The 21951-nt window shown below is 43.4% G+C and overlaps 1 protein-coding gene across 1 annotated transcript in view; it reads right to left on the bottom strand.

Moving 5' to 3' along the window:
- ESPN (espin) overlaps positions 1-21951 on the bottom strand; it is a 3774415-nt gene that overhangs the window by 471369 nt on the left and 3281095 nt on the right. The window lies entirely within an intron of this gene.

Raw genomic sequence — 21951 nt, 5'->3', positions numbered from 1 at the left:
GCAAGCTGGTATGGCAATATGTAAGAGGAATCCACAGAATATGGCAAATCTTCATCCCATATCACGTATGAATGCTGATGTCAAAGTAGTCAGTGGATGTGGGGTAAGTAAATTTTGTCTGAAGTCATACATCAACTTGCAACTGGAATACAGTGCTATAATTTATAGATTACACAGAAAGTGATCAAGAGATTGAAAGTGATATGATGCTCTTTGAGACTAGAAAAGCAGCTAATATAGTGACATAGCATTCTGTTTTTAGACCTGTGGAAGATGTTGGTTTGTGCAGGAGTTCACTAAACGGGTGGAGGCCCTACAAAGTAATGTAGATTTATGAATAGTGGTAATAGCAGAACTGGATGGGTGGATGAACCACATGAGTGGTGTTTACCCCCAGTTGTCACTATTTTGGTTATGGACTCCCTACTTCAAACAATAAAGGTAGTGTCTTGCTTCTTAGAAGTGAGGGGTTGAGGTGATCACTTAATTTATTCTTGGATGATTATCTCCTCTTTTTGGAAGAAGTTGATTCTTCCAGTGATGGAAACTGTTTAGTGAATATGTGGCAGTGTCTCATCTATGTCTACACGAGTCCAGCTTAGTTACTTATTTTGTCTTTGAAACTGCAGAGGAACTTGATAGATGTAATCATGACAAGGCAAAGGCTACTGAAGAGATGAATATATGAAGGGGCACATTGGCATGCAGGAATTTCATGGACAGGATGATGATGGTGCCATTAACTACCTTGGCATATTCCTCTGCTTTCGGGAACAGATGAATACATGCGACAAAGAGTGTATGCCCACTTTGTGTGGAGAGAAAGGAGTGTGTACTGGCAAGGAATTGTTTTGATGTTTAATGACTTGGTAGATGAGGCACACCTGACTTCAAGAAGTAGGTGGCTACAGCAAGTATGGACTGGACAGAGCCCAAGGCAAAATGAAGGGGGGAAAGTCACGTTCCCAGTATGGCACTGGGCAAGTAGAGTTATTTGTGTGATTTTTTTAATGTACCTCCCCACAGCTGATATCATCTGCTAAACGCATCTGCCACTCACTCTCATCCTCACCCACCCAGTCACTCCAGTGTCTGTGTGGCAAGATGAATTCTGGTCAAGTGAGGTGCAGTCAGAGCTTTATCCCTCTATACCATGTGGCTGGGTGAGTTATTTGTATGTTGTGAAGCAGAAAATCACATGATGGGTGGCAAACATTTGTGGAAATATTGACAAAGAGAAGTGGTCCAGGTATGTAGGACAAGAAGGAGGAAGAGGAACACAAGACAATCAAGAAGTGGACTGGCTGGATAAATAGACTGAGGATCAAATGTTTCCTGGAATTCATTAATTCCAATGCCCTGGACCAGCTCATTCTTACCCTCACTAGAGGTAGCAACATCCTTGACCTGGTCATTTACTAACATGGGCGACTGTTGCTTTACAACAATAATCAACTCCTCCCTGGTTAGAGTCGACCACAAACTGATTACCTTGGAAATCCACCCCCCCCCCCCGCAAAGGTAACCACCATGAAAAACTTCTCCAAAGCTAACTTTGGGCTCCTAAAAACAGGGTGGCTAACTTCACGGCACCCATGCAAATGAACAACAGTTGAATGACAGTTGAATCATACACCAATGCACTGTACGAATACGTACACAAATGCATGGATCTCACCATACCCAATAGAAAAAAAGACGTTCACCTCCAAAAAAAGGAAGACAATCTGGAGGTCCCCTGCCATAAACACATTCTACAACAGAAGGAGGAAACTGATGGGGGAATAAGGTGAAGTCCCAAGACTGGAAAAACTCCCTTATCAGCCTCAACAAAAAGTTGAGATCCCTAACCAAGTCCTCTAAAGCTAGCTATGAAAACAGAATTGCAGTAGATAGTAAAGACAACCACAAGACCTTCTATAGTTACATAAAGAATCTCCACGGCAATACCCAGATTTGCTCTGAGCTACTGCACAAGGGTACCTCCTATACCGAGCCAACAGATATTGCCAATATACTGGCCGACAGATTCAGTGCCAACTTTACCCCTCTCTCCCCCACCAAAGGACCAATCACAATACCAGTAGATTGCCAGGCACCCAGTATTACTGCTGCACAGGTTAAAACAACACTGTCCAAGGTCAAGAATACAGCTTCTATATCCCTGGCTGTATTCTACATGAAATACAGAGTGAACTGACGCCTCACATGTGTGCCTTGTTCAATCACAGCCTCACCTCAGGTTTTGTCCCTACCAAATGGCACACTGCTACAGTCATTCTTCTCCACAAATGAGGAGCGACTACATACCCTGGAAACTATTGCCCGATTAGCCTGACCAGTCTGATATGCAAAGGTATGGAACGCATCATCATCATGGACCTAATAAACAAGGATATACGGAATCTCCAAACTCTGGATCCCACGCAGTTTGGTTTTGTGAAGGGTAGATCATGCCTGCTCAAATAGGTCGACTTAATTGAATCAGTCACCAGACCTTTGGATGAAGGCAAGGTGGTTCATACAGCCTACCTTGATCTGGCCAAGGCCTTTGATACCATTACCCACTCAGGAATCATAGAAAAACTCACTAAGCTAGGCATCACCCCTATATCACTTGGTGTGTTGCAAACTGGCTCACAGATAGAACCCACAGTGTGAAAGTAGATGATTCCAAGTCAGACTGCCGACCAGTCACGACTGGAGTCCCACAGGGTTCGGCCCTGGGTCCTCTCCTGTTTGGTATCTACTTCTCCAGGCCAATACGAAGGGACTCTGGCTGACAAAGTTCGCAAACGACTGCAAGTTGGGAGCTATTATTAACTCCCCAAGTGATGCTGACATCCTACAGAAAGGCCTCACTGAGACCAATGACTGGTGTAAGAACCATGGCCTTAAGCTCAATGCCAAAAATGTGTCATCATCCCATTTTTGAAAAACCTGGTTCCCATGAATTACCACATCGATGGTAGTCCACTGAACATAGAAGGCGTTATAAGAGATCTGGGAACACAGGTTGACAGCAACCTCTCTTTTGACCACCACATTGCCACTGTGGTCAGAAAGTCCTTCTATGTGGCACATCTCATTACTAAGGGTTTTGCATCCAGGAAGAAAGAGGTCAGTGTCTCCCTCTACTCTTCTCTCATTAGGCCAGTCATTGAGTACAATGGCCCTTTAGCATGTACCTCACTAGACACCTGCAACAACTGAAGAGGCCTCAAAAGTACCTCACAAAGAGGATCCTAGCCCTTAAACACTTGTCCTATATGGACAGACAAAAAACTCCAACTATTCTCTGTCTGATATCGCCTACTTAGAGGTGATCTCTGCTTGACTTAGAAAGCCATGTCTGACCCAGCTCTGTTAGAAATGCCATATCTAAAGAAATCCCAATCCCTCCACACCACACTCTCCAGACCTCAACCTCATTACCACAATAAACAGAACAAGCTGGAGGGACAGGTTCATAACCCAGAGACTGCCCATGCTATGGAATAGACTTCCCATACATGTCAAGCAGAGCACCTCACTGGCCCTCTTCAAGAGAAATCTTGATGAGTAGATGGGAAATAGAAAATTCACCCCGGGGATCACTCCAGTGGCTCTACTCGACAGTGGCACTGGGAACTAAGGTTGGGTGGCGCAATGCCAGGTTAATCCAATGGGCTAGGCTTGTAAAGAATTCAGCACCAGTAGCCTAGTACACACCTATGAACCTATCATGGATGAGCCTGGAAGAACCCTGGATAATGTCTGAGCTGCAGAAGAAGGACTGGCTGCATGGTAACAAAAGTTATGGAAATTTTGTAAAAGGATATCCTGGGAAAGATGAGTACAAATGATGGGGAGGCAGGTAATAGGCAACCCTTGACCAATGGAGATTTTTAGGAAGGGTACAATAGGGTGATGTACAGAGAGATGGATGAGAATGACAGAAGGTAGAGAATGGGAATGTTATTTATTGTTTGTAATTGAGTTACTGGGCTGGTACAAGACCCCTTTCAGCCACTGCTGTTGCTATGAGGCAAAATACAACATAACAGCATTCAACATAATATGAGGGAGTGCTTTACAGTGTAACACAGCAATGAAGTATAACATATAAAACTATAACCTGAGAAAGTGTTTACAATAAATTACAACAGAAAGGAATATGTTGCAGTACAATAAACTTGCAGTGAAGAAGCTTATACTATAAGTAAATTGTTACTTCATGACGTAATAATGTTCAAAGAGATGTTATACTTTCTAGCTGAGAATTTAAGATTGGTATACGTAGAGGAAGTAGTTAGTCATAGCTGGTGGAGACAAAGCGTAGAATGGTGTAAGAAAGATGTTAGAGATTCACTTAGGAAATATATACACAAATACAATGTACATCAATACACAATTATACACAACAGAGATTGGATCCTAGGAATCTTGTATAAGAACTTTAATGCTGGGCTAGGAAGGTGAAGGGTGAGGAACTACAGACAGAGCGGAATGTGTCAGAGGAGAGGAAGACAAGAATTGCAAGAGGGTTGCAACAGAGTGAAGACTAAGAGTAAGACACTGGGGAAAAGGAGGGTGAGGTTAAGAAGCCTCAGGTGTGGGAACCACATGGTGTTATGAGGTATATGTTGTGGTGATCTGTGTCAATTGCAATGCTGAAATATTAAGCATGTAAAAAAATGGCACATGACTTACCTTGCCTGTTCCCCTTGGAATTTATTAGGCTAGGGTGTTCTTAAAAGCCGCTGTGAGGCCCTCTTCAAAACATCTAGTATTTGAATCTACAGCAAAAAATGCACTGTTTTGTTCAGAAAAAAATGAATGAATACCAGGAGCCCACTGTGATTAAAATTCTTTATTTGTAAAGTGAAATTTAAGAATAATTCCAGGCAGATGAGTATAGCTTGGTTTGTTAAAATTGCAAGTCTGGTGCTGATGCTTAAAAATAAAGCATTAGAGGAATATAAAAAATATGAACAATTCCCAGGTGGGAATGTCTCAAGTTTTAGCCAAGAAGCAATAATAATGGCTGATTTCAACATGGACTGGAAAATCCCTCCTATTTTATTAACCTCCACGGTTTCTGTCAAATTGTACAATCCCCTAACAGATTTGACAAATATAGCAAAAAAGAATCAATCCTATACTGGGCAGTTACAAACAAACCCTCTCTCTGTCACCAATCTGGGTGTCTCCCTTGCAGTCTAAGTGACCACCTACCAACATACCTTCTTAGGCACCGCATTTACCCTACTAAAAATATAATTTGCAAACCTGTCCGCAACAAAAGGTGTTTCTCGCCTGAAGTCTTCAAATCCCTCCCCAACAATGTGACTGGTCCCCTTTAAAATATCTGCAGCTTGACTCGGCTGTTCAATATTTCAGTGACAAATTCCTCAATATCCTAAACAATCTAGCTCCCCTTTCAAAGACCCATTCTAACTCCAAGCACATACCATGACTTATCAATGACACCAAGCAGCTCCTCAAACAGAGAGACAGTGTCTGGTCCCTATACCACAAGACCAAAAATCAAGACTCCCTTCTTACTTACCGGCAATTATGCAGCCTTGACAAGAAACAAATCAGGCATGACAAAAAGCTATACTATAGAACAATACAACAAAAATGCCAAAATAATCCCCAGAAAATTTGGGGAGCCATCAAACTACTAAAGCCTGGACAGATCACAACCCCAGCTCCAACCACTATAAATTCCAGAGATAGCATTGCCTCACAATTTAATTTACACTTTATCAACTCTATACTCTCCATAATAAAAAACAACACCAAGACCCCCCTATCTATTCCTAATGAAGTAGACAGAACTATTAATTCTTTTTCAATCAAACCAATTCAAACTATCATCAAAAAACATCTTTCCAAACTTAAGCCCTCCTCCCCCACAGCTGACCAACTCCCCAATGAATTTCTAAAGATAGCAGCAGATGCCATCTCCTACCATATATCTCTTCTAATAAACCATTCCATTGTTGAACAGTACATCCCCAACCTCTGGAAAGTCTCTTATATCATCCCTCTTCACAAAGGCAGCTACTGAGTTCTCAAACTACAGGCCAATTGTCCTCCTCCCTCCAATAGCCAATTTTCTTGATAAATGCATACACAGACAACTCCTCGACTACTTGCTAAGTAATAATCTCCTATCTGCATCTCAACATGGATTCAGACCTAAACACAGTACAGCCGCTGCCCTTGTTAGTTTTACAAACTCAGTCAACAGCTTAGCAATGACAACCAGCTCAACTCGTCTTTCTTATTTCTATGGCCTTTGATACAGTATCCCACCAAAAGCTAGTAAATGAGCTAGCTTCCTTAAACCTAACCCAGCCAGCCCTCTTCTGGTTTTCAGCTACTTAACAAACTGCCAAAAAGCAGTTAAGTAGCAAAATGAACTCTCCACCATATTCCGGTCTCAATAGGAGTATTCCAAGGCTCAATTCTTAGTCCATTACTCTTCACCATATTCACCAACAGACTCAGAGCAGCCACCCAGCATGCAACCATCATTCAATATGCAGACGACGACTCCCTCATATGATCAACTTCCTCCCTACCAGAACTCCAACAAACAACCCAACAATCTTTACAAGGAATTGAAAAATACCTCTTAAAGACTCTCAACTCATACTCAGTCCAAATAAAACAAAGCTTACGCTCTTCACTAATAGCAAAGTTCCTGATAACTCTCCCACCTTCACCATCTACTCCACCAATAAAACTAAAATTGAACCTGTCCAGCACACCAAATTCCTTGGAGTCACAATTGACAACAACCTGAAATTTGGCAAACACCTCACTCTAACTATCAAAAAGGTCCACATTAAGCAAGGCTCACTATACAGAGTCAAGCCATACCTAACCAAGACCACTGAACATTCCATAGCTAGGGCTCATCTACTCTCTGCCATTCTGTATGCCTCAACAATATTCACTCATCTCAGAAAATCAGATTTAAACAAACTGGAGTCCTGCTGTAACAAAATTGCAAGATTTGCTACTAGCCTCCCTTACAGATCATATCAATGCAGAGCACTTCATAAACTAAATTGGATTGAACTACCCAATGTAATATCCCTCTCAATGAACTAAATTTTATTAATTCCATCTTCCACCATCCAGACAAATGTCCAGCATTCAAGAGCTTAGTGCAGCCTTACTCAAACTGCAGAACATTAAGATCCTCCAGCCAACTACTATTCAAAGTAACTAAATCTAATAATTGTTAGGGTAACTCTCAATTGTCCCACGATATATCTAAGTCCTGGAATTCCATGCCTCAGATAATACTAAATTCTAGCAACACATCCAAATTTAAACTACGGCTTAAGGAACACCTAACCAAAAACCGGCTTTGCTCCTGCACTAATTCAGGCTGATCATGCTGTCCTTCCTTGTTCTTACAATAAAAATCTCTCTTCCCTTACTAAATTCTAACATCCAAACTATCCCTTCTCTCATACAATTCCAGATTCTCTCTACCTATCTCAAGCTCACTACTGCTCTTATTTTTATCTACCTATTTCAAGCTTCCTACAGTTTCATCATATTCCCTCCTTCTTGTACTTCACTTCAATATTGCCTTAGTGATCATTGTTTAGAACAAGTAACCCTAGCATAGCAACAATCAGCCATATTCTTGTTCATATACCATACATGTATTTCATAAATATTTACCACCAAAACCATAACATTCATCTACTGATCAGTCATTTCTCTGTGATGGCACAAGCTATTTATTACTAGTGTATTTGTTAGCTTTCTGTTTTTTTTTCCACTTTATATTACTCTCTCAATTTGTATTGTTTATGTATAAACTATTTACTACCTATATTTACCAAAGTTATGTATTCTTGATTGTTATCGAGTTCTTGTATTGTTTTTGGTGTGTTTTTATAATGGAAATTTTCTCCCCAGGCTTCCACTGAAAAAGGGCCACTGGCCAGTTGGACATCCCTAGTATACAAATGTAAAATAAATAAAAGTATTTTAACCACGACAGGCTCCCAGTCTTCCTTCTTCTTTGCCTTAACAGAACAGTGCAATTTTGCTAGAAATTCAAATACAAGATGTTTTGAAAAAAGACCCACAATGTTTTTAAGAACACCCTAACCTACTAAATACCGAGGAGAACAGGCAAGGTATGTCACATGTAATTTTTTACATGCTTAGTATTTCAGTGCTGTTAGATCTGCTAGAATTAAGCAGGTAAATCCTGTCAGCTGTTTTTCACCATCTTAAAGGGACAAATACCTTTTTTACTTATCAAGAGCAATGTGGTATCTGGATGGTGTTGCCTGATTGGGAAAGGATGGATTGAAGCGCATGTAGGGAGTCAACCACTGCAGCCTCTTGAATCACTATGAATGCAGGGATGGGACAGGATGGTATGGAGGGAACTGTCTTATCACTGGTGGAGTGTCTCTGTGTATGTGTACTAATGCCCCACTGAGAAGTGTTTTCTTTTCTTCACTGTGGCTTGTGTACTAGTGGCTTAGCCTGTTAGTGTAGGACTAGGGCAATTACGCTTTGGTGGGTCTCTACTTAACACTCACTGCTGCCACATAACCAACCAACTAAGTGAAAACAGAGGGCAATGCTCATGTAGACTTCTACCAGATTTTTTTTAATCCTTTCACTCCCACACAGCTGACTATGAGCTGCTGCCAGTGCAATCTTCATTCACTGGGTTTACAGAGCCAGGCTGTCCTTCCCCAGACTTCCTCTGACCACAATTTGGATCAGTGTGACTATTAAAGCATCCTGCAGTAGTGTCACACCACTGCTGAGGGACAGTTTGTCCTTTAAGACCGAACTCCTTCCTCCTGTGCACTCATGTACTGTCCCAGGTTTTGGAGTGTAACAAGCAATGCAGCATATCATCCATGCTTTATTGTGCAACTCAACCAAAGTCCTGCCCTTCCTGTAGACAACAACCCCTCTTCCTTCCTTAGTCTCCACAAGGGATCAACCGGGATGGAGTGGACCGTTGTCTGCCACAAAGTAACAAATACACTTTAATCAAAAGATTTAGAGCAAAATATTACTATATTTTATTTATCAGATATGTTTTTTTAACTCAAAAGGTCCAAGATAAGCATTATGCACTGTCAGGTTTTCATGAAGTTCTGGTGTTACTTTTTAAAGAATGCTACAAAACTGAAAAGGCAACATCTCCACTTAACAGACCCATACACAATTCCATATCTAACACATTAAATCCTCTCTGTCATTCCAGATAAACTCCATTATGACAGCCTCCATGATTTTGCATAGGATACTAGTCAAGTTGATGGGTCTAAATTTGATTAGTCTGAAGTTGTTTTGGTTCATTATATCTAAGGGCTGCCTGATAAGAGTCAATACATCAATCACCCCTCAATGAGATTCGCGTTTGTTGAGTGTCACTTTTGTTCAAAGGTTGTGAATCACAGGTATAGAAACACAGTCCCATATATACATTTTAGACTAACTCCTTTCTCTGTGATTTTAAAATTATATACATCGAAGTTTTACAACTTTGAATGTTATAATATCGAACCATTTCAATCGAAAGACCATAAAATTGAACACTCAGAGCATCAAATTTTTTCCCAGGGAAAAAATTTGTTGTTCCAACAAACATACACACAACACAAGCACACCAAAATAAATAATCCACACACATACACTTCACAAAACCCTACACTAAACCATACATACACTACTAGCTATCCACTTACCTTAACCCAACCCTAACCCTAAGGTCCGTAACTACTGCACACTCACCTTACCCACTCCCTAACCCTAAAGTCCCTATCGCACACTCACCTTACCCGCTCCCTAACCCTAAGTCCCTATCACACACTCACCTTACCCGCTCCCTAACCCTAAAGTCCCTATCGCACACTCACCTTACCCGCTCCCTAACCCTAAGGTCCCTATCGCACACTCACCTTACCTGCTCCCTAACCCTAAGGTCCCTATTGCACACTCACCTTCATTCGCACACTTACCTTAACCCGGCCCGTAACCTTCACTACACAGTCGAGGAAATAGCGAAGCTGCAGAAACGGCCCACCGAATACTTTCCCTAGGAAAGTATTTGATATTCTGCAGCTTCTCTATTTTCAGCTTTCGGTGCATAGGGTTCGATATTATAACATTAAAAGTTGTAAGACTTCGATGTTATAATATAGACCCTATATAAAAACTAGCTGTATAGCATTGACCCAAGTACGAATAAAGGCCAAGGCACTGAAATGGCCAGTCAATTAAGGATGGGAGTGAGTGGTTCATGTGGGAATCACTGGTTGTTCCAACTGGCCAATCACCACCAAAATAACCAGGCAAAGGTTTGGCACAATAAAGAGGGTGATGGTAGCTTTCACTAGTGTGTGTAAGGAAGCACATAATATGTACACAGAGGGTATCTTACCTACCCCCAGTGATACAGGCACTTACATTAATTACCAGGGCCAGCTTTATAGCCAACAGCAGTAACCCTGATGGTTGAATGGATGACGGCTTCCAGCAATTGTTTTTTGCCCCGATAGTGAATGAACAAGCCAGCTAATTCTGCCATAAGAGGATAAAGTGACCTAGGAAAAATGTATGCATAATTAGCAAGAGGCATGTCATCCTCAAAAGTGGGATGCAGGGTGGGACTTGCTCTTTTGCAGAAAAGGTTTATTTCAGGTGTGCCTTTGCCTGTCTGTGGGTAAATATGTAAGAACGTTATGCTACAGTACACCACTTAGAAATGGGACTTTTGTTAATTTCAATTGATTTGACTGCTGGAATCAGTCACATTGGTAGTTGGGCTAACTTATCCTTGTTAGGTGTATTCAGCTGTGACAGCATATAGCGATAAAGGTGCTAACTGATCTCACTGCATCATCTGCAAAGTTATGTGCCAAATGCATGGTATTGCTAGAAACAGACACCACCTGGGAAAAGAATTTAGATTTAAGTTCATCATTCAGCAACTTTTCCAGTGCTATGTTCAATTTGTCTGCAAGCTCATTCTGGACATGCAGCATGCAAGAAAAACAGTTATGCACTCTGACAAAAAAAAAAAAAAACGGGGATGCATATTCATGCTATGCATCCAAAAGGTGATCCATTGGTCTAGACTTTTTGTTTGGGGGATGAACAGCAAGACTGTGCAAAATTACAGCCTTCTTGTGGGCTGCCATAACAAAAATACTGTCTATCATCGAGGTCTGAACCCAACAATTCTAGTCTTTAGGACACCAGAAGATCTTCTCTAATTGCTTAGAAATAGGTAAAAACATTAGGCTCTTTCCATGCCTGAAAACAAGTACAACCATTATGTCTTCAGTGGGAACCACTGAAGTAAACAGCAAGGATAATCAAAACACCTACTGCAAGATTAAGTATGTAGATGAAGTGGAGTCTTTGAGCCAAACACCATTCTCCATCATCAACTCTAAGGCATCTCCAAGCCATCTGAAAGGGACGGTGGGGAATATACTGCATCTCCACCATTCATGTCTGGTGTGGGAGCCTCCACAAGAGAGTCAAAGTGCTTCCTTTTGCAGGAAAGATTTCATGGCTTCATAAAAGGGAAGGGATCTGAGGAGGAAGACGTTGAACTACACCCATAACCTGGAATGCAACCTCACTAGTGACTATCCAAGCCTCTATCTCCCTGGTGAAAACAGTGAGAGGCCACTGAAGCTGGAGGGAGAACATCATTGACTGAGCAAAGTACAGCTGGAAAGAAAAGGAGATGGCCCATGTACAGAAGTCTGCAACACTGACACAGGTGTCAGTGCCAACAAGGAAGACCAAGACCAACCTGCACCACCACATATATGACGATACAACTGGCACTCAACACTGACTGTTTAACTCTAACCACTGATGTCAAACAAATACTTTGGGCAGCGGCTGGCAGACAGACCTTTGAGCCAAAAGCTGTAAGGCTGAGGATTCAGAGACTAAAAATGGCACCAAAAACATCATCACCAAAATTGTCCTTTGAAAATCAGTCCCGACACCGTGGGCCATAAAAATATATCATGTAAGAAACATTTTGCTAGGAGGGTGGGAAATATTGGGAACAGTGAATGTCAGTGAAGGAAAAATACATGTAACAAACATAATAATGTCAAATTGAAAAAAAAAAGACAACAAAAGTTTTTTGTGAAGAAATAACACATTTGCTTCAAGTTTGTAATAAAAGAATATGTGGACAATGTGGGAAGAAGGAACAAACATTTCTAGTCTGGCTGCCCTTTGTTAGAATGACATAAGGAAAATAACTAAGAAAACAATCGAGAAGAGGGACAATTAGTTGAAAATTATATTGAAGATATTTGTGAAGAGGAAAGTATTACAGGAAAATAAGAACATGTAGAAAATACTGAAAGGATGAGCTAAAGGAAGAGTGTGATGGTCTGCAGGCAGATATGTCAGAAATAAATATCTAGTATTAGAAAGTAATGGAGAATTAAAGACAAGGGAAGAACAACAACAAAATGATGAAAAATCAGTAGGAAAGGGTTAGGAAAAGACGGAAAAATTAAAACTGGAAGTAAGAAAAACTCAAAAAAAGGAAAACAAAAGTTGTGTACTCACCATAACAATGTAACTGTGTTTTCCATATTCATTCTTTCTCAACTGATGGGTCTCAGATCCAACTTGGTCACTTTTACTACACTCACGCAGCCAGCTCTCTAGTTCAACCCTTACTCATAATGCTCCGTTAGCCTAACATACCTCAGATCGAGTTTGCTGTCCCCTGTAACAAGAGTTTCCTCTATATAGAATCAATTGAGAATGACCAGCAGAGACAAACAGGATCTCAAGCAATGAATGACAGTTTCTCAAGAAATATCCCTTAGGTGTTCTCCAGGAAGGAAGGGAATGGGATTAGGAGGGTGGGAAGCTGATGAAGAATGAAAATAGACAACACAAATGCATCACTATGGTGAGTACATAACTTTTGTCTCTGATGATGTCATTGTCATTCATTATTCAACTGATGGAACAGAGTCCCTAGCTAGATGAACCTTGGGTGGCCCTTACTGAAGGATATTTCCAAGTACTGCAGAGCCAAAAGCAGCTCTGTTCCCAGAAATCAAATCCAATTTGTAATGAGCAACAAAGGTATGAGCACTGGACCAAGTGGCAGCTGCACAAATGTCATCTATCGAAGCTCTTGACTAAAAAGCTGAAGAGGTCACTATAGATCTTGTTGAATGTGCTCTTGCTGCTTACACAAAGACAAATCTCTCTGTTTACAGGCAAAGGATATGCAATAAGTCAACCATTTGGCTAAAGTCACTTTGGAAACTGCCATGCCCAATCTGTTATAAGAAAAGGATACAAACAATTGGTCAGATTATCTGAAATCTTTGGTTCGATAAAGATAAAAATGAAGTTGCCTATGTACATCCAAGAGATCCAGTATAAAAAGAGTTATGTACTCACCATAACTTGGCATCTGTGTTATTGTATGTCACTATTCATCACTCTTGGGTCTTGGATCCAATATCGGATCCGAACCGGGAAATTTACAGACAGCTTCTAGGCTCGAGCTCCTCCCACTTCTATGATCCCTTGCTGCCTTCTAACCCCTCAGATCAAGTTTGCTCTAAGCTAGAAAGCATCTAAGGAAGACCTTGACCACCAGACAGGACATCTCCACATCCTCTATATCCTACAGGATGGGGGACAGAGGGAGGGAATGTGATGAATAATGACATAGGATTACACAGATGCCAAGTTATGGTAAATACATAACTCTTTAACTTATGTTATCCATGTCACTATTAAATACATAACTCTTTAACTTATGTTATCCATGTCATTATTTCTTACTCTTGGATCAGAGTCCCCAGCTACCCTAAATCCTGGGCAGCCTCATGTAAGGACATGCCGAAGAACTGTGGAGCTGAAGGAAGCCCTGTTCCTGGAGACAATGTCAAGTTTGTAGTGGCTAACAAAAATGTGAGGAGAAGATCAGGTAGCTGCCACGCAAATGTCATCTATGGAATGACTTGCAAGATAGGCAGCTGACGTAGCTATTGACCTAGTGGACTGAGCTCTGACTGGCTCTGGTACAGGTAAACCTTTGGATGAATAAGCAAGGGAAATGCACATCAAAATCCAATGGGAGATAGTTGCTTTGGACAACACCTGACCCTTCCTGTTAAGAGAAAATGCCACAAACAGCTGGTCAGACCTGCGGAAACTCTTCGTCCTAGCTAAGTAGAAACACAGTTGTCTATGCACATCTAACTTTTGCAAGAGATATTCCCCTTTATTAGCAAAATCTGGAAAGAAGACTGGCAATTGGATTTACTGGTTCAAATTTGCTTCTATTGCAACCTTAGGCATGAATGAAGGGTAAGTTCAAAGAACCACGCTGTCTTTATGAAAAACTTGAAAGGTGGTTTGACAGAAAGAACCTGCAACACCGAATCTCTTCTAGCTGACGTTATGGCTACAAGAAAAGCAGTCTTCCATGACAAGAATTTGATATCACGTGACCGCAGGCTCGAACGGACTCTGTGTGAAATAGTGCAGCAAAAAGGAAACGTCCCAAGGCGGGGAAGGATCTTTGACAGGAGGTCAGAACAGAAAAAACCCTTTTAAAAAAGCTTTATACAAGTGAGAGGAGAAGGCTGGTTCCTCGCAAACATGGAAGTTGGAAATAGCTACCAACTGCACTTTAACAGTTAAGAAGCTAGCTCCATCCTGAAACAGCAAAGACAAGAAGAGCAAAATATCTGAAATGGAAATCGAAGAAGGATCGAGATTGCGCTGCCTAGCCCAAATAGAAAACCGTTTCCACTTACTGGCATAAATCTTTCTAGTGGAAGCTTTCTGAGAGGCCAAGATAATGTTCTTAATGGGAGAAGATAGACTGGGCTGATTCAGAATTACTGGAAGTGGACAAACCATGCTGTTAGACGAAGCATCTGTAGGTTGGAAATCGGAAGCTGAGAGGGATGGGAAATGGGATCTAGTACCCAAGGGGGGTACTTCAAATGAGACCAAAGAAGAGGAAACCACACCTGCCTAGGCCAAAATGGGGTGAGGAGGATCAAGGTGGCCTTGTAACGGGCTTTCTGAAGTACTCTGAAAAGGAGAGGCAAGGGAGGATAGGCATAAAGGAGACCCGGGAGCCAATCGTGGACCAGAGCATCCCTGGGGGACTCCCCATTTGGGGGAATCGGGGTGAAATACTGGTTGCACTTGTGGTTGAGAGAGGAAGCAAACAGATCGCAGCTTGGCTGACCCCAGAGAAGAAAGATCTCTTTCACCACAGAGGGATTCAAGGACTACTTGTGAGGACTCAGGATTGCCCTGCTGAGTCTGTCCGCCAGCACAATGGACTCTCCAGGAATATATGTTGCAATGAGAAAATGCACCAAGGGCATCGCCCATTCCCACACTCTCATAGCCTCACAATAAAGCAGATACGAACGTATACCCCCTTGCTTGTTGATGTACCACACAACAGCCATGCTGTCTGTGTGAACTGCAATGTTACCTAGAGGGAGGCAGTTCTGGAAGGCTTGCACCTTAAGGAGGATTGCCCTCATCTCCAGAACGTTGATATGCAGTTTTTTCTCTGCTTCGAACCACGTGCCTTGGACTGTCTGTCCCTAAAAATGCTTCACACCCCAACATGTGAAGCATCCGTGGTCACTGGGGGGGGATGGTCTGCCTGCTAGAAGGTTGGCAGACCAGATCCACTAAAGGAGATGACGTCTGTACACTGGTATGAGGTGGATTGGATTTGATATAGGATGAACCAGAAAAGACCACTGAACCGCTGGAGTCCATTGCATAACTCTCATATAGTACCTGCCAAATGGCACTAGACAGATCGTTGCTGCCATGGACCCTACGGCCCTGAGAATAAGGTGGGCCTGGGAATAAGGCACAGCGAGAAGACATTAAACATGACATCTGATGAGGTGTACATGATGGAGCGGGAGCACTGCAATCTCTGACACAGTGTCCAAATGAATCTTAATGAATTCCAGATTTTGGGATGGAATCAGGCTGGATTTGGGGAGATTCACTGTAATGCCTAACTGGTCACATAGTTGTAGTAAGTACTGAGAGGCAGTGGCCAGATGATGCTTCATGGGAGCTGTGAGGAAACAATCATCGATGTAAGGAAACACCTGGAATCCCTGCAGTTTTAGGTGAGCTGTGACCACTGCCATGCACTTGGTGAACACCCAGGGGCTGTGGTGTGACCAAAGGGCAGGGTCCTGAACTGGTAGTGATTGGCCCCTACTCGAAAGCGGAGATGTCTCCTGGAGTGCCTGTCTATTTTTACATGAAAGTACGCATCCTGGAGATCTATGGAGAACATCCAATCACCCTTGTGCAACAAAGACACGATGGACTGAACAATGACCATCCAGAACTTGGAATTCTTGACAAACATTGAGATTGCTTAGGTCCAGGATTGGATGCAGGTCCCCCGTCTTCTCTGGAACCAAAAAGAAGTGACAGTAAGTTCCAGGTTCTCATTGTCCTGGGGGGACCTCCTGGATGGCTCTCTTTCAAAGAAGCTAGAGCAATTCTTCCTGAGCTAGCTCCCTCTGATGAGTTGGTGCATCAGGAAGGTATCTTTTGACTGGAGGAGGCTTTGAAAAGGGAATAGAATAACCCTGGAAATGATGTTTAGAACCCAACGTTCTTTTTAATATTTGCCAGGGCCAAAGGGTGCAAAGACAAATGACCCCCGACTGCCTCTAGGGCAGGACAGTTAGGCAGCGCTTCAAGAGCACTGTTGAAGCTTTCAGAGAAGGGTTCCCTGGACCCCTGATTTTGCAGACTCCTTCTGCCCCCTGGGGCGGTATCTGCTGTTGAACACTCTCCCCTGACCTCTGGAAGAGGGCTCATCTTGACAATCCTGGAAGGCAGACTGCGACTTGTGAAATCACATTTTCCTGGCCCCTCGCTGTGTCTTGGAAAAGGAGCATTGAGGGTAGGAAAACCTGATTCCCACAGCAGAGAAAGTCTTGCCTTCTTGCTCACTGTGGTTGAGAGTCTCTTTGACTGAAGGGCCAAACATGGCAGAGCCATCTAAGGGGGCACTGGTGAAAGACACCTTAAAGGACTCCGCAAAGGAGCAGTCAGGCGTAATGCCAAATAGCAATGCTTGTGCCGGCCACTCGAGAGGCTCCTGAGGCTCCTTCTGTCGTGTTGGCAATCAGCCTCATCGATGAATTAGCCAGGGATGAAAGAGTGAATAGTTTGGGGGACACCTTGCTTAGTTCCATGGCAGGCAGTACCTCAGAAAGGGACAAGGTAAGCTCCTTGATCAGGTCCCTTTGAAGTCGGGTAAAATGTGCCAGGTAGTTGAGCACCCAAAGCCCAAATGTCACTGAGGCAAACACCTGCTTTCCATGCCTGTCGAATGTTGGGGACTCACGCCTGAGTGGGGGTTGACAGACATGCTCTGTTCTGCCAGCTCTTTCTTAGTGGTGACAGCTACCATGATTGCATTGACTGGCACACCTTTTGACCAGAACTGCTTGTCAGACAGAGGACTGAGAAATTTGTCCATGCATTTGGGAACAGGCTCCTTCCATGCCTTGCTGGCGATAATGTCTACTGCAGGGGGGGAGACCCAGGAGGTAGATGGTTCCATCCCAAAAGCCTTCAGAAAGACGTACTCCTCGGAGGATGGGGGAAGGGAAGACCAACCACCCTTAAGCTTAAGGATTTCCAAGACATCCCAAAGGAGACATCCTCAGGCAGAGATCTGGGGGACCCATCCCCTTCATCAAGGTCCGTATCCTTGGTGAGTGACTCAGCAGGGGAGTCCAAGTGTCTCCTCTTACATGATCTCTTCCAAGGAACATCCTCCAGGGGTGGCTTGGGGGAGGACTCGGAAGAGACAGGGGCCACGAGTAGGGCAGCTCCCACATGAAGGCTAGCTCAAGAGGACTCATCTGGGACAGGATGAGTGGGGTCCGCTCAGAGAGGCTCAGAAGGTCCCTGGAAGGCTGGGGAGGAAACTCTCTGAGAGGAAAAAGTAATATTTATGACCCAGAAAGCCGAAGGACTGGACGATGCCCCATCTGCACTCCCAGTGGGAAGGCCCGTCTGGGGAGAAGGACAAGAGCAGACCAGAGCCTCTGGGCCTCAGGACAGTACTGACCCAGAGTTGTCAAGGATTGAAGTACCAACGGGGTAGGGACCGGTCTGCAAAAACAGGTCTGGAACCCCTACACAAGGACTCTGGGGTGACTGCTTGGACCCAGGGCTTCACTTGCCCAGGGGGAGGCACAGCAGAAGTAGTCAGGGACCCAGACAGGGCAGGGCCATAAAGGTCCCCTGGAGATACCCATTTCCCTTCCTGTGCAATCCAGGGCCAGAAAGTCCGAAACCAACCTGGTCAGACGAGGAGAAGTCAACAAGGGGGTAGGGGATGGCCCCCTAGCCAGATGGGCAGGGGACGACAGAAGTCTCAACTCAATCTGAGACTTGAGAAAGGACATCATCATCCTGTATATTGGAAGGGAGTAAATTCCTGGAGGACCTAGAAGAGGTGGAGGACCCAGCTAGGGATGGGTGCCTAGATCCTGTGGACCTCCCCTCTAAAGAATAAGATCTGTGCTTGGAGGCGGAAGGGGACCGCTCCAATCTAGAACCTGAGGGGGAATCCTCAATAAAAATAGTGGGATCCAACACTGATCCTGGATCCGACCTCCTTGGATCCGATGACAAAATAGCCTCGGGTCCGAGGAAGCCTGATCAGTGGCTGGTCCGAATTCAACCAGATCCGAAGGCCTTGGATCCAGGAGTGGACTCCCGCAATCTTGGATCTGAGGGCCTCGAAGCGGAAGCCCAGGATCCATGAGAGTCGCAGATCTTGGGATTCAAGGGCATCGGATCTGACTGAGTAGAGGCTGGGGTCGAGTCTGAGGCACTTGGAGCCAACAACCTCACCTTTTTTGAAGAGGAGGACCCAAGAGGCAGAGGGGCCTTCCTTTTATACTCTAAGGGTCCAGACTTGGCAGGGGACTGAGCCAAGGGATCCCCTTGAGCTAAACCTTTCCAGAAGGAATTTGTTTCAGTGCCCGACCAAAGACCTGGGGTTGAAAGTGGCACAAATATCACATTCAGCCTTCAGGTGGTAGGCACCTAAACAATAAAGCCACTCCTTGTGTGAACTGGCCATGGGCATCTCCCGAATGCATGAGGAGCACATTTTAAAACCAAAAGGCTTTTCAGAAATATTGGAAATAAATCGAGCCAAGGGACATGCTAACAGAGATCTGAGAAACAAGCAGAAGTCAGAGCAGGAAATACACAATCCAACTAAACTATCACAGTACTAAAAAGTACTCCAAGTAGAACAGTAGAACACTAATCAACACCAAAAACTACTCTTTAAACAAAATAGACATCAACTAGAAAAAATGGTGCCAAAAACACAACAAGCACAACAAGATAACTCAAATATAAATGGCAGGGGAGAGACTAACTACCACTATGGATACAAAAAACACTAATCTCTATCAAGAACTACACTAGAAAATCCAAAAAAAAAAAAAAAAAAAAAGAAAAAAAAAAGAAAATTGTTGAATAAAGCACTACTTATCCCACAGGAACTCAAGCACTATTGCTGGGCATGGCAAACTAGATCTGAGGGGTTAAAGGGCAGCGAGGGATCATGGGAGTGGGAGGAGCTCGAGCCTAGAAGCTGCCTGCAAAGTTGCTGGCTCAAATCCGATGTCAAATCCAAGATCCAAGACCCAAGAGTGAGGAATAGTGACATGGACAACATCCTATCATAACCTTTACTGGAAAATTCTGGGAAAAAAAATGGGAGGTTAATGACCTGATTAATGTTAGACTCGGAGGCCACCTTAGGTAAAAAGGATGAGTTAATATGTAAAGGTACCCTGTCTTTATGAAGCTGTGTTGGTGGTGCTGCGGTAGCGTTGTCGCCTCACAGTAAGACGTTGTCCTGTTCGATTCTCAGCTAAAGCGTCTTCTGTGTGAATGGGCGTACCTTCGTTGAAGGTTGTACGTTAGGGTTGGCAACTCGGTACGTAAAAATCTACTACCAATAATTAGCGGACTGGAGTTCCGCTGTGGCGACCCCTAACCGGGAAAAGCCGAAAGATTCACCACCACCCTATCTTTATGAAAGATGAAGTATGGAGGCTTGGAAGAAATGGCCTAGAGTTCAGATACTCATCTAGCTGACATAATGGTAACTAGGAAAAAGTTGTCCAGGATAAAAATTTTAGGTCTGATTCGGTGAAAGGTTCAAATGGACTCTGAATCAAACTTTGAAGTGAGGTAGTTAAGTCCCATGGCGGAGCAGGGTCCTTGACTGGAGGCTTAAGTAAAAAGGTGCCTTTCAAAAACATTTTGCACAACTTAGAAGAAGCCAAAGCAGCATGATTTTCACCAGAATGAAAATTAGCACTGGCAGCCAGACGGATTTTGATAGTACAGAAGATTGCTCCCTCTTTGAAAAGGGATGTTAAAAAATGTATGACTGTGGAGATTGGGGCAGAAAAAGGTTCCATATCTCTCTTGAGGGCCCAAATAGAAAATATCTTCCATTTACTTCTGTAAACCTTCCCAGTAGAAGCCTTCTGGACATGACAATATATCAGACTGGGGAGGAAAGCCTGGACTGTCTAGCCATCAATGGAACTGGAGAAACCATGAAGTTAACTTGAGGTCTGATATGTCAAGATGAGCTACCCCACATCAGATAAGGGGTCCAGTATCCAAGGCAGATACAGATGTTGAGGCCACAGGAAGGGAAACTGTATTTGAAAAAGCCAAAAAAATGTCCAATGAAGATAACTGTGCTTTTCAAACAGTAAGTTTTCTGTAGAAATTGGGGAGTAGAGGAAATGGGGATAAGCGTAGAGGAGACCAAAGGGCCATTTGTGACCTACAGCATCTCTTGGTGACTCTCTCAGAGAGACAGGATCGGGGCAAAGAACCTGCTGCACTTGTTGTTGAGGGGGGGAAGCAAACAGATCACAACATGGCTGTCCCCATCAATGGAAAATTCTCTTTGTCACTTTGACATTGAGAAGACCACTCATGAGGCATCAGAATGGACTTTCTTAGTTTGTTTGCAAGCACATTGATTTTCCTAGTATACGCGTTGCAATAAGAAAGAAACCAGAAGAGATTGCCCACTGCTACACTTTCATTGCCTCGTGACAAAGAAGATTAGACCTGGTTCCCCCATTTGTTGATGCACCAGACCACAGACATATTGTCTGACTGGATCGCATTTTCTTTGGAGGACAACATCTTGAAAGGCCTGCAATGCTAGAAGGGTGGCTCTCATCTGCAGGACAGAGATATGTGAACTGGCGTATTGAGGGAGAACATGTACCTTGGCCTGTCCTTCTCAAGAAACGCCCCCACCCCACCCCAGATGGGAGGCATCCATGTTTACTGAGGCTACTGGTAAAAGTAAAACAAATGGATGGCCTTGAGAAATCTTGTTTGAATGGATCCACCAAAGAAAGTGTTCTTTGGAAACTTGCGTAATTTGTGTAATCCTGACTAGAGTGTGCAAGGGCTGTTTTAGAATGGACCACTGCAATGACAGAGTCCACTGTAGAATCCGTATATGATATCTGGCCAAGGGAAACAGAGCTATCATTGCTGCCACAGACCCTAAGGCTTGCAAGATTAGTCATGCTGGAGAAGAGGAATGTGAGATCACTTCCCTTACCTGTGATCTGAGGGTTTGTACTCTTATTGGAGGAAGACATTCTATCTGACTGAGTGTGACTAACAAGAATCAATAAACTCTAGGTTCTGTGCAGGAGAGAGTTGTGACTTGTTGTAACTGACTGAGATGCCCAGATGGTGACAGAACTGGAGCAAGTAGTCCTTTAGTTGTAGAAGTTGATGCCTGGTCGGAGCAGTCAGGAGTCATCTAGATCCAGAAACACA

The sequence above is a fragment of the Protopterus annectens genome, chromosome 2.part1 (genome assembly GCF_019279795.1).
Source record: "Protopterus annectens isolate FY-2018-M chromosome 2.part1, PAN1.0, whole genome shotgun sequence".
Classification (NCBI taxonomy): domain Eukaryota; kingdom Metazoa; phylum Chordata; order Ceratodontiformes; family Protopteridae; genus Protopterus; species Protopterus annectens.
This window is presented reverse-complemented; position numbering and strand designations above follow the sequence as displayed.